The 8,619-nt window shown below is 37.1% G+C and overlaps 1 long non-coding RNA gene across 2 annotated transcripts; it reads left to right on the top strand.

The window, feature by feature from the left end:
- The first annotated feature begins 570 nt into the window (after positions 1-570).
- LOC108504784 lies at positions 571-3,750 on the top strand. 2 transcript variants are annotated; one of them, XR_001877248.1, is made up of 3 exons: positions 571-633; positions 1,298-1,410; positions 3,496-3,750. It is a non-coding gene; the product is annotated as an uncharacterized LOC108504784 (long non-coding RNA). The 2 variants fall into 2 exon arrangements; XR_001877247.1 differs by having other exon boundaries at positions 579-633; positions 1,303-1,410.
- The last annotated feature ends 4,869 nt before the right edge of the window (positions 3,751-8,619 follow it).

Below are 8,619 nucleotides of genomic sequence, written 5' to 3'. Positions count from 1 at the left end.
TAGCTGTTTTATACCTGTTTTATCTCTATTGAATTCAACAGAATTATTCATAGTGGTAAAGAAGCTGATTCAGTAATGGTTATATCCAAAAATCAGGAATTCACTTTAGAACAACTTCAACATATTGTGTTTAAATTCATAAAACATACATAGTAGCTCCCTAGTGAGTCTTGGTGAAAAAGACAAGATAGGTACCAAAGCAGAGAGATATCTTGCATTTCAGTTTTTCAGTAATTCAGAATTGGAATGTCCTTTGAATTTTAGTATTTCAGGGCGTTTATATAAGCATATAAAGTAGCTAATTAAAAAGAAAGAAGTCAAATATGATCATTCTGGTTATCTACCTTGAACTGCCCTTAAGTGCCAGCAAAAACTTGAAGTGTGTTATCCCCAAGTCATTGGCAATCATGGCTGCAACTCTAAAAAATGTCTTTTAAGAACACCAGTGTCAGATTTGTCATCTAAAACACTTGTTTGGCCCTGCAAGTTTTAAGATAACGGAAGATGACAGCAGCATCTCCTCAGAATGAAGAGATTCACAGGGAGCCATGATCTCATAGACATAGAATAGCTTGAGGCTTTGCTCTGAGTCATCTCTCTCTAATGGCAATTTTAAGGTCACTCCTGAACATGGTCAGTTTATTTTGGAGATGAGAAACAATTCTTGGCAAGAAAGAAACAGAGATCAATTGGCACGATACATGACTATAGCTCAGTTAATCAAAGTGCCTTTGAAATACCTTCAATGTGTATCTTTGGTGTTCTGTTGTTCCAGAAATGTGTTCTAAGTTTTCATCTGGTATTTTAGAAAGGAGTCTGAATTCCGTAACGTCTGGATAGGGTGTGATTTAGTTTTAGTACTTCGAAAAGTCTTCATTGACAAAACTGCATTACTAAGATTCATTTCTTAGTCTTTATTTCAAAAATTTTATGCAAGGAAGAGACCTATCACACATGTTAATTCCTTGGAGTTACAGGCTAACTCAGAGACCAGAACAGAGAGGGAAATTTTGTGTTCATATCATAGCTTTGTCAGAACAGCTGCATAGAAAGTGAGGGAAAATAAATGTTGTTGAAATAACTTCCACAGATGTGCCCGAGAAAGCAGAAAGCCTAAAGGAGACCTAAAGCTCATGGCAAGACTTTTTCACCAGGTGTACTCTGTGTGTCCACACATGCAGATAAAGAACATTTTTAGGCAGTGAAGGCAAACCATTGGTTTAGGAGGAAGTTCAATATCAAGAGAATTTTGAGTTGGTGCCAGAATGAATACTATAATGTTCTTTAATGTTTTAAGTAAAGGTTTGCCACACTGTTTGAAGAAACGTGCACGTATCCATCTGCAAAAAGCCAGCTGTCCAGGAAGCAGTTCTATTGTAAAGAGTCTACTCCTGCCTTTCAGGGAAATATGTAAGTTCTCTCTTTCTGATGTGGAACAGAAGGATTCACACTCTCTGAATACTTCCAGCTACTAGTTTTCTAGACATGTGGTCCTATCTAAACTCATGACATCCTTACCTTCTGCCCCTGAGAGCTCAGAGCTTCCTTCTTCAGGCCAAGGAGGGACTGTTAGCCCTGAGCCCTGAAGTTAACAGAGAACTCACGGTGCTTTTTTTTACTCCATCAGTACTGTCTGCTTCAGGTAAACTGACTTTCTAAACGTCTGACATGAAAGATAATTCTAGGCAAACTTTAAATATTCGTTCAAGATACGATGAAGACAAATAATTTCAAAGGCTTGTTTTCATTAGCAAATCACAGCTATGAATAGCATTATTTCTTTTCCAGTGAAGGGAAAGAATTGCCTTCTACTTTCCAGTTGATTATCTCAGTTAATATTACCTTGCACTTGCTTTCAGTTCCTTGATTACTCATGTGCAAGGAGGTGGATAGGTCTTATCTCATAACTGTGTGCACCTTGTCTCAAATGCTTTTACCCGAGCTTGGGAATTTAGCTCTTTTCTACCTAAATGAACAACCACAAAAGAAGCTTAAAAAGCTAGTTCATGAGAGTTCCTTATCAGTAACAAATATATTTACTTCTGAGAAATGTTGATGGTGATACCATGTTTCCCTTCCTATTTAAAAAAGTCTATCATTATTTTTATTGGAAATAAATGGAAAACTGTTTTCCATTCAGTCATTCATTAGTTATTGAATGGTCCATATTACTTGCTCTTCTCCCTGTGCACTGAATAATAGAATACAGATATACAACAGGGCTTTCAGAAAAAGTGTGCAAGAACAGATGGGGTTTGTGCAAAACACATTTGTATAGGTGAAGGAGGAACTTGACCCCAGGGCTTCGGATTACAGAACTCTCCTAGAGAACTGGTTCCTGGGAGCAGTCAGAGACAATGCTGAAATAGAAAAATCTGTGCTCCTGATGCTACATTTTATTCATAGAAAAGTTGCAGTTATATAGTATGGCATGCTGGTTAATGAAGCTTTAATTAGCTCTTTTTAGACTCAATAAACCTTGCAAGTGTAGGCCCTGTTCGTACACTATTGCTGACCTTCATGTCTTACCTGAAAGTGAGCAAATAACAAATGGTATTAGTGTTACCCATGAAGATAAGGCTGAAGTTGAGCAGCAATTATGGCTGAAAACCTGCAACATTTGAAGCCTTTTCAATTCTTATGCTATAAGGAGTCTTTCATACAAGTAATAAATTGGATGGCACTTAGATGAGGAGTACAAGTTGAAAGAGAGAAAAGTGAAGACCAGACAGTGCAAATCTATGTGCACGACTCAGACATTTGCCGCAGTTCTGGGATTTCTGTAAGTGGCAGATAAAGAACAATTTGACTGTAGAGCTCAAGCTGTTACTATTCAGCATTCCCAAGATGAAATTTGATGTCACTGAGCAGATTCATGGCACCCACAGCATGGCAGGAAATGCAAATAAGAAGGAAAAAAATGCAACACCTACAGAAAATGATGATGAAAAAAATGAAGGTAAAATTGGGTGTTACTTTTTTCATTTTTCTTTTATTTTTCTGTCTGTACTTTCCCATTGTGAAGCAAGGACATAAAATGATTGACATTGTTACCAGGAATAACTCCTGAAATATTGAAATAAGTAATAAGTGTCTGATGAGAACTGTGACCTGAGACAGAGAGAGGCTGTAGAGTGAAAAGGATCAAAACATTAATAGCCATTAATGCAGAACAAATACAAAAGTTCAAGGTAAAGGAAGGGGGAAGCAGAATAGGCAGACACTAACTGAGAGAGCAGACATTGCTGCTTAAGGTAGAGAAAACACACAGGAGGCAGGAAGCAAAATGCTCAGCCTAAAATATTACTGAGTGTTGTGTAGGCAAAGATATCCTAGTGTTTGTTCCCTAAAGGAAATGGAAGCTGAAGCATGTGCAGGCACACAGGGAGGCTACCAAGAAGCAGAAGTTGTATGACCAGATTGTCTCCAAGGTTCTCCATGTGCACACTCCTTATCCAGACAAAGCTGACTGCTATTCTTTCCACTTTGCCATAGGACCGGGGTTCTGGCTGACCAGCAGAGCTATAATCTTATTCCAGCAACGCCAATAAGCAACTGGTACGTGACCATGAGAAGAGAACTTCAGCATTGCAAGACCAGAACACTGGCTATCAAAAAGATTGATCACAAGGGGATATATTGTTGCCTGAATATTTTATCAACTGGCATGGAAAATCTCTACCTTCCAAGAAAACTCCCTCCCAGAAGAGCCGAGTAAATCTCAGATGAGCGATCAACTTGACCCACCACCGAAACGTTTAATTTTTTCCAAAATCAAATTAAATGAGTTAATTCTTTTTTCTACTTCTCTCTTTAATTTTAAAGTGACTTCTAAAATGTTTCCTAATGAAAAGCCAATGTGAAATTATTATATAACCTAAATGCAGAATGTTTCTGCTATTCCAAAAGCGTTGACTTCTCTTATTGCTTGCCATTTTTGACACTTACCTAGGCAAAATTTCACTTAAAATCACAAATAACTTTGGTTCTCTTCAGTATTTCAAAGAGAAATAAGGAAGTACTTGGCCAAGGGAATCAAGAAACATGTGCCACAGTAAGGAAAAAATGTGCCTTGATAGTGAGTACAAGGCAGAATTCACTGCTCTGGAGTAAGGAACTGGTTCCACTTTCCACATGAGAGACAGGACAAAGCCTGAGTAGACAGAGCTGTCTGGGAGTACCAGAGGGTTTGCAAGTCCTCTGTTTTGGATTGTTTGTGAAAACAAAGCTCTCTGTGAATTACTGTGTTATGCTCACACCTCACATTTTTACAAACCCTAGTCTCTGTTCCAACAAAATCTCACAAGTGACACAATTATAAAAGTAGACTAACATTAAAACTGACAGGATATAAAATGTTCTCAGTTCAGTAGCTTGGATATAAGCTAAAAGCAAAGACAGCACATTTCTGCACTTGAAAAACTTCCCCCAGAATCTTCTTTCAGGGACAGCTTGAAAAGACAAATTGTACTGGAGTTTTCCAATCTGTCACAGTAGAGAAAATCTTCTGAGCTGTAGAGAGATGGCTTCAAATGAATAATATATCATTTTATTTGTGAATTTATAAACAAATTTATAAATTTTCTAGTTCAGTTGGGTTTTTTCTCACTTCAAATATCAGAAATACACCTTCCAACTCTAATCCAAATACATACTACCAAATGAACTCCAAACCAAGTGTTGGAGTACCTCATTAGTTGAAATTTGTGTGTATTTGTAATGTTAATTCTCTCTTCAAAATGAAAATGTCAATGTAGAGCAAAGTGAGCAAGTATTTTAGTGGGAACTCTGGGCTAAAGAGGATCTCTCATACTGCATGAAGTTGGAATTCAGGATCAGTGTATCTTACTGAAAAATAACAGTACAATTGAGAGGTTATTGTCTCTCGTGCAAGAAGAGAGATTATGTATAAGACCCTAAACAGCAAGTTAGATTTAAAGCTAATGAAAAACTCTACCAATCTCTGACTTAAAATATCTGGATTTAACCAGTTTATGAGAAATTTGCCTCAGTGCACAGGAGTTGGTAAAATCTCATCATGCTCTGACATGACACACGTAAAACTGAAAAAAGAACAGTGTTTTCTGATCAAATTATTCATAGAAACATAACTTCCTCAGTGGCTGCTTATTCAGTGCTCATCTATGATCATCTGTAGGGTTACACTTTCATATGAACTCTGTTCTAGCATGTCATGGGTGATAGCCTTTATAGTTTGGTGAAGTTCTTAAAAATGAGCATTTTATAACTCATTTTCTACTTGTTCTGATTTCTCTTTTTGTGAACTATGTTAACTGCAGGTTTATTTTCTTTTCCTTGAGGAAGGTTCATATATATTTTTTCAGTTAAGCATTTTGATTAAATGAATCACTAAGATTTTCTGTGAAATGAGTAAGTAATGATTTTCATGTTTTATAAATGGGGAAGCTGAGGAACAGAGAAGGAAAGTGACTTTCTGTTCTGTAAGTGGCAAGGCTGGGAATAGAAACTGGAGATCTTTACTGCCAGTTCCACTCTAGTTGATGGAGACCACTGTTCCACGGGTGACATTCCCACAGCTCCACTTAGAGCTGCAGAAAAAAAATTCTATACAGTCTCAATAGTTTAATAGCACTGGCTGAAGTAGGGTCCCACCATATCCTTCCCTACTCCTCCTCCTTTTTCTTAGTTTCCTTTTTAAAGTGATTTTCCTTGTGGGGTTTTGCAGATCATATGATAAGTGATACACTAAGTAATCTGTCACAGTTTCATGCGATTTTATTACAAAATAGTAGAAGGTGATGCTCTGGAAGTGCTTTGGAGAAAATAAACTGAAAAAAAAAAAGGCAGCAGATCTTACTGATTCTTTTGAATTTTCAAAAATTAGAAGAAAGTTCAAGAAATGGACACATATAAAATTCAGCAAATTATCAAAAATATTCAAAGAAATGGTTATAAAAGTGAAAGTGTAGAAAGCCTATAAAGCCCTAAGGGAAGGGAAATGTGTAGTGGAGTTGTTGTGATGGTATGTAACTCAACACCTTTCATTTGGTATAATAATTTGAGGGTGTAGTAAGCTAGGATTTTGAACTTCTATTGCCAGATCAGAAAAAAATCTTGTGTTCCCTCTGCAAACCATCATCTCAACATAAATTGCATTTGCTAATCAAGATGTTGTCTGTCTTCACGTCATGGTAAAAACCTTCATAAACATCATAATTGGTCTGGATATTCCACAGAAGTGCAGTTTGCATCCCTGGCTGATGTGGATCAGATTTATACGGCAAAGGGATTTGATCCTGTGCAGATCTGGTGTTAGTGAGTCATGACCTGAGTCAGAATGAACAGTAAGGACCAATCTGGAAAGAATCCCTGTGTTATCACTTCTTTTACCATAGTAAAAGTCTCAACTAGACATGGTTCTGCCTCCATTCTCTTTCTGGCTCATTTCTTTGACCTGTCCATGAACAGTTTTTTGAGCCGTCTGTTCCCAGCTGCTGGGCTGTTCTTGCTCCTCTGTTCTCAGCCTCATTCTCAATGGACATACTATGTTTTTTTCTTCTGCCTCCAGTATAAGATCACCCCTGCCCAAAAACCTGTGTGCCAAAAGGATCCTTACTCAAGGTGACAGGAAGATTCAAATTCCTTACACTGGTGATAGGCAAATAAGAAGTCAGTAAATTGCTAGGGTGATTCTCTGATTTTGTCAAAAGATTTAGTTAAAAGACCCACTTCCTGAGCTCTTACCCTGTCTGCTCTTGGGCAGATCCAGGTGTTTCTTTTAAAAATATACTCTTACAAACTTTACATCCGATAGCAACAGAGCTTGCTGACTCTTTACCAGCAGGTTAGGTTGGGTAACCCCATGTAGCAGCTTCTGTTGGTGGGAAGTGAGCTGGGTTGTGCAGAAAAGCTACATGAAATGAGCTAAGACATTAAATAACAACTTTCAGCCACGAGTAAAAATTTTATGCCTGAATTATGAGCCTCCTGTAATAGAAAGTGTAAGGGAAATTCAAACAGGCTATTAATTGTAGCAGTACCAATATATTAAGATGAATAAGATTTTCTAAAGGTATATACTAAGCAATTTCAGTTCCTTTTGCTTGCTTCATTAGGATGAAATTCTTTGCAGATGCATTTTCAATAAACGTGTGTTATGATTTAAGAGCTCCTACATTGGAGTCAGTCACCTCTGCCAAGGCTAAGGAAACACCACATTCCTAATGCCATCAGGGTTTATTCTGTGGTTACATGCTCCTCTCTGCCTTTGGCTTTCTATAATCTTCATTTGACCTGCGGTAAATTCATGCTGATGGTTCTCACCCTCAAGGAAATGAAGTAAGATTAAGTTTTCTAAGAGTATAAAGTTTTGAAAATTAATCCCATAGTCCCAAAGCCTCTTGGCTGTTTTAGAAAATGGTACAAGTCCACTGGTCATGATATTTTGTTCAGTTGACAAAACTGTTCTGTGGAAAGGCTGAAACTCCTTTGAGAAGGGCAGTTTCAGTTGTTCTTGGTCAATGAAGGTTTCCCTGAAATTCTGCCTGAAATTTCAAACACTGAGAGAGACAATCTATCCAGTGTTATCCATGGCATGGTGGCTCTGTCACACAGCAAGACAAGAAAACTGGCTTAATTCCCTTTTCTGCCTGATTCAGGTCAAGGATTTTAGTCTCAGTTGAGATCTTTTGTCAAAGCACTCACTTCACCTAGTTCAATTTTTTTTTTTTTAAATATTCATGCACTTGAACATTTCTTAGGAAAGACACTGAAAAAAGGAAATGGGAAATGACTTTTAACCTGATCTTATTATGCAGGAGTGGATTGAGTTAAGTTCATAGTACATATGCATAAATATGTCAGCCAACAAATCAAGGAGAAAACCAGAGAAGGCTTAACATAAAAATGATAACCCTAAACACATTTACAAAGGACACAGAGCAGAGTTCTAGACTGAGGTAAGAACTGTGTCTATAAAAGTGATTCCTGTCACTGGAAGAAGAGAACAGTTTTGTTTCCATAAAGGATCATCTGCATTAAGTTCTTTCTAGCTGTGCATGAGATAATAAGGTTTTTTTATTCCATTACTGGTTCTCCTGTGTTCTTCCTGTGCCAAGCTTCTGCTATGTATGTATGTATGTATGTGTGCTACTGTGAACATAAATTTGTGTTACATCACTGTAGAAGTGCTTGCCATTGTATATCTGCCTGCTTAGGTATATTTGGGGAACAGACAATTCTGCCAGAAACAACTGAGTAAAAAAATATGCATCAGCATAAATGGTTCCCTTTTTTTCCTGAATATTCATATTCTCATGGGAAGTATTTCCACAGACTTCCTTTAAAGGAATGAAGTGTTTGCAAAGCTTAAAGATACAAAAAAAACATTTCCTCTGACTAAGCATCCCTAAAATGTTAAACATAATTTTCAGAATACAAAAAATATCTGTTACTTCATTTGACTTGCTCCATAAAGAATTGGTTTTCTGTCAACTTCTTCTTTCCTTCTCTGAAAAAGATATTTCCATCTGAGGCCAGTTGCAAAAAAAATTAAGGAATCTCTCAATGGAATAAAAGAAATATCAACTTTATCACAGATGAGATTGGACTATCATTGAAATTGGACTAGCACAAAAT

The sequence above is a fragment of the Lepidothrix coronata genome, unplaced genomic scaffold (genome assembly GCF_001604755.1).
Source record: "Lepidothrix coronata isolate B3197 unplaced genomic scaffold, Lepidothrix_coronata-1.0 Scaffold175, whole genome shotgun sequence".
Lineage (NCBI taxonomy): Eukaryota > Metazoa > Chordata > Aves > Passeriformes > Pipridae > Lepidothrix > Lepidothrix coronata.
The sequence above is the reverse complement of the archived record's forward strand: the minus strand, read 5'-3'. Positions and strand labels throughout refer to the sequence as shown.